Genomic DNA, 5000 nt, shown 5'->3' with positions numbered 1-5000 from the left:
TAATAAAGATCAAATTCCATGCCTATGCCAAGTTGGACCAAGGCCCCGTCTCGTTTTGCTATAAGCAAGGGCGTGGCAAGGCACGCGGGGGGCCAAAAAATCAAAGTGCTCCGAAAATGCACACGGGGGTGTCAAGCAACCTCCATGTACCGTGGCATGACCGTGGCCAAGTAATAAAGATCAAATTCCATGCCTATGCCAAGTTGGACCAAGGCCCCGTCTCGTTTTGCTATAAGCAAGGGCGTGGCAAGGCACGCGGGGGGCCAAAAAATCAAAGTGCTCCAAATGCACACGGGGGTGTCAAGCAACCTCCATGTACCGTGGCATGACCGTGGCCAAGTAATAAAGATCAAATTCCATGCCTATGCCAAGTTGGACCAAGGCCCCGTCTCGTTTTGCTATAAGCAAGGGCGTGGCAAGGCACGCGGGGGGCCAAAAAATCAAAGTGCTCCGAAAATGCACACGGGGGTGTCAAGCAACCTCCATGTACCGTGGCATGACCGTGGCCAAGTAATAAAGATCAAATTCCATGCCTATGCCAAGTTGGACCAAGGCCCCGTCTCGTTTTGCTATAAGCAAGGGCGTGGCAAGGCACGCGGGGGGCCAAAAAATCAAAGTGCTCCGAAATGCACACGGGGGTGTCAAGCAACCTCCATGTACCGTGGCATGACCGTGGCCAAGTAATAAAGATCAAATTCCATGCCTATGCCAAGTTGGACCAAGGCCCCGTCTCGTTTTGCTATAAGCAAGGGCGTGGCAAGGCACGCGGGGGGCCAAAAAATCAAAGTGCTCCGAAATGCACACGGGGGTGTCAAGCAACCTCCATGTACCGTGGCATGACCGTGGCCAAGTAATAAAGATCAAATTCCATGCCTATGCCAAGTTGGACCAAGGCCCCATCTCGTTTTGCTATAAGCAAGGGCGTGGCAAGGCACGCGGGGGGCCAAAAAATCAAAGTGCTCCAAAATGCACACGGGGGTGTCAAGCAACCTCCATGTACCGTGGCATGACCGTGGCCAAGTAATAAAGATCAAATTCCATGCCTATGCCAAGTTGGACCAAGGCCCCGTCTCGTTTTGCTATAAGCAAGGGCGTGGCAAGGCACGCGGGGGGCCAAAAAATCAAAGTGCTCCGAAAATGCACACGGGGGTGTCAAGCAACCTCCATGTACCGTGGCATGACCGTGGCCAAGTAATAAAGATCAAATTCCATGCCTATGCCAAGTTGGACCAAGGCCCCGTCTCGTTTTGCTATAAGCAAGGGCGTGGCAAGGCACGCGGGGGGCCAAAAAATCAAAGTGCTCCGAAATGCACACGGGGGTGTCAAGCAACCTCCATGTACCGTGGCATGACCGTGGCCAAGTAATAAAGATCAAATTCCATGCCTATGCCAAGTTGGACCAAGGCCCCGTCTCGTTTTGCTATAAGCAAGGGCGTGGCAAGGCACGCGGGGGGCCAAAAAATCAAAGTGCTCCGAAATGCACACGGGGGTGTCAAGCAACCTCCATGTACCGTGGCATGACCGTGGCCAAGTAATAAAGATCAAATTCCATGCCTATGCCAAGTTGGACCAAGGCCCCGTCTCGTTTTGCTATAAGCAAGGGCGTGGCAAGGCACGCGGGGGGCCAAAAAATCAAAGTGCTCCGAAATGCACACGGGGGTGTCAAGCAACCTCCATGTACCGTGGCATGACCGTGGCCAAGTAATAAAGATCAAATTCCATGCCTATGCCAAGTTGGACCAAGGCCCCGTCTCGTTTTGCTATAAGCAAGGGCGTGGCAAGGCACGCGGGGGGCCAAAAAATCAAAGTGCTCCGAAAATGCACACGGGGGTGTCAAGCAACCTCCATGTACCGTGGCATGACCGTGGCCAAGTAATAAAGATCAAATTCCATGCCTAGGCCAAGTTGGACCAAGGCCCCGTCTCGTTTTGCTATAAGCAAGGGCGTGGCAAGGCACGCGGGGGGCCAAAAAATCAAAGTGCTCCAAAATGCACACGGGGGTGTCAAGCAACCTCCATGTACCGTGGCATGACCGTGGCCAAGTAATAAAGATCAAATTCCATGCCTATGCCAAGTTGGACCAAGGCCCCGTCTCGTTTTGCTATAAGCAAGGGCGTGGCAAGGCACGCGGGGGGCCAAAAAATCAAAGTGCTCCGAAAATGCACACGGGGGTGTCAAGCAACCTCCATGTACCGTGGCATGACCGTGGCCAAGTAATAAAGATCAAATTCCATGCCTATGCCAAGTTGGACCAAGGCCCCGTCTCGTTTTGCTATAAGCAAGGGCGTGGCAAGGCACGCGGGGGGCCAAAAAATCAAAGTGCTCCGAAAATGCACACGGGGGTGTCAAGCAACCTCCATGTACCGTGGCATGACCGTGGCCAAGTAATAAAGATCAAATTCCATGCCTAGGCCAAGTTGGACCAAGGCCCCGTCTCGTTTTGCTATAAGCAAGGGCGTGGCAAGGCACGCGGGGGGCCAAAAAATCAAAGTGCTCCGAAATGCACACGGGGGTGTCAAGCAACCTCCATGTACCGTGGCATGACCGTGGCCAAGTAATAAAGATCAAATTCCATGCCTATGCCAAGTTGGACCAAGGCCCCGTCTCGTTTTGCTATAAGCAAGGGCGTGGCAAGGCACGCGGGGGGCCAAAAAATCAAAGTGCTCCGAAAATGCACACGGGGGTGTCAAGCAACCTCCATGTACCGTGGCATGACCGTGGCCAAGTAATAAAGATCAAATTCCATGCCTATGCCAAGTTGGACCAAGGCCCCGTCTCGTTTTGCTATAAGCAAGGGCGTGGCAAGGCACGCGGGGGGCCAAAAAATCAAAGTGCTCCAAATGCACACGGGGGTGTCAAGCAACCTCCATGTACCGTGGCATGACCGTGGCCAAGTAATAAAGATCAAATTCCATGCCTATGCCAAGTTGGACCAAGGCCCCGTCTCGTTTTGCTATAAGCAAGGGCGTGGCAAGGCACGCGGGGGGCCAAAAAATCAAAGTGCTCCGAAAATGCACACGGGGGTGTCAAGCAACCTCCATGTACCGTGGCATGACCGTGGCCAAGTAATAAAGATCAAATTCCATGCCTATGCCAAGTTGGACCAAGGCCCCGTCTCGTTTTGCTATAAGCAAGGGCGTGGCAAGGCACGCGGGGGGCCAAAAAATCAAAGTGCTCCGAAATGCACACGGGGGTGTCAAGCAACCTCCATGTACCGTGGCATGACCGTGGCCAAGTAATAAAGATCAAATTCCATGCCTATGCCAAGTTGGACCAAGGCCCCGTCTCGTTTTGCTATAAGCAAGGGCGTGGCAAGGCACGCGGGGGGCCAAAAAATCAAAGTGCTCCGAAATGCACACGGGGGTGTCAAGCAACCTCCATGTACCGTGGCATGACCGTGGCCAAGTAATAAAGATCAAATTCCATGCCTATGCCAAGTTGGACCAAGGCCCCATCTCGTTTTGCTATAAGCAAGGGCGTGGCAAGGCACGCGGGGGGCCAAAAAATCAAAGTGCTCCAAAATGCACACGGGGGTGTCAAGCAACCTCCATGTACCGTGGCATGACCGTGGCCAAGTAATAAAGATCAAATTCCATGCCTATGCCAAGTTGGACCAAGGCCCCGTCTCGTTTTGCTATAAGCAAGGGCGTGGCAAGGCACGCGGGGGGCCAAAAAATCAAAGTGCTCCGAAAATGCACACGGGGGTGTCAAGCAACCTCCATGTACCGTGGCATGACCGTGGCCAAGTAATAAAGATCAAATTCCATGCCTATGCCAAGTTGGACCAAGGCCCCGTCTCGTTTTGCTATAAGCAAGGGCGTGGCAAGGCACGCGGGGGGCCAAAAAATCAAAGTGCTCCGAAATGCACACGGGGGTGTCAAGCAACCTCCATGTACCGTGGCATGACCGTGGCCAAGTAATAAAGATCAAATTCCATGCCTATGCCAAGTTGGACCAAGGCCCCGTCTCGTTTTGCTATAAGCAAGGGCGTGGCAAGGCACGCGGGGGGCCAAAAAATCAAAGTGCTCCGAAATGCACACGGGGGTGTCAAGCAACCTCCATGTACCGTGGCATGACCGTGGCCAAGTAATAAAGATCAAATTCCATGCCTATGCCAAGTTGGACCAAGGCCCCGTCTCGTTTTGCTATAAGCAAGGGCGTGGCAAGGCACGCGGGGGGCCAAAAAATCAAAGTGCTCCGAAATGCACACGGGGGTGTCAAGCAACCTCCATGTACCGTGGCATGACCGTGGCCAAGTAATAAAGATCAAATTCCATGCCTATGCCAAGTTGGACCAAGGCCCCGTCTCGTTTTGCTATAAGCAAGGGCGTGGCAAGGCACGCGGGGGGCCAAAAAATCAAAGTGCTCCGAAAATATTTTTCCACTTTCCAGTCCACTTATACATATTATGTGCAGTGTGCACACAAGACACCTTCCCAAAATTCGACTTATATGAGGCGTTTTACGTCAAATCCGCCTATTTTCGGCGTTTCGGCCGAAAAATCAAAATAAATCGAAACTTCCTCGGAATGCTTAGCGACTTTCCAGTCCACTTATACATATTGTGTGCAGTGTGCACACAAGACACCTTCCCAAAATTCGACTTATATGAGGCGTTTTACGTCAAATCCGCCTATTTTCGGCGTTTCGGCCGAAAAATCAAAATAAATCGAAACTTCCTCGGAATGCTTAGCCACTTTCCAGTCCACTTATACATATTGTGTGGAGTGTGCACACAAGACACCGTCTCAAAATTCGACTTCTAGGCGGCGTTTTACGTCAAATCCGCCTTTTTTCGAGTTTTCGGCCAAAAAATCAAACTCAATCGAAACTTCGTCGGATCGCTTAGCCACTTTCCAGTCCACTTATACTTATTGTGTGGGGTGTGCACAAAAAAAACGAAGTCAAAATTCGACTTCTAGGTTGTTTTTTACGTGGTATCCGCCCTTTGCGAAGTTTCGGCCGAAAAATTCGTAATTAATTCATCCGACATCGGAATA

This window comes from Trifolium pratense, unplaced genomic scaffold (genome assembly GCF_020283565.1).
Source record: "Trifolium pratense cultivar HEN17-A07 unplaced genomic scaffold, ARS_RC_1.1 scaffold_110, whole genome shotgun sequence".
Classification (NCBI taxonomy): Eukaryota; Viridiplantae; Streptophyta; class Magnoliopsida; order Fabales; family Fabaceae; genus Trifolium; species Trifolium pratense.
The sequence above is the reverse complement of the archived record's forward strand: the minus strand, read 5'-3'. Positions refer to the sequence as shown.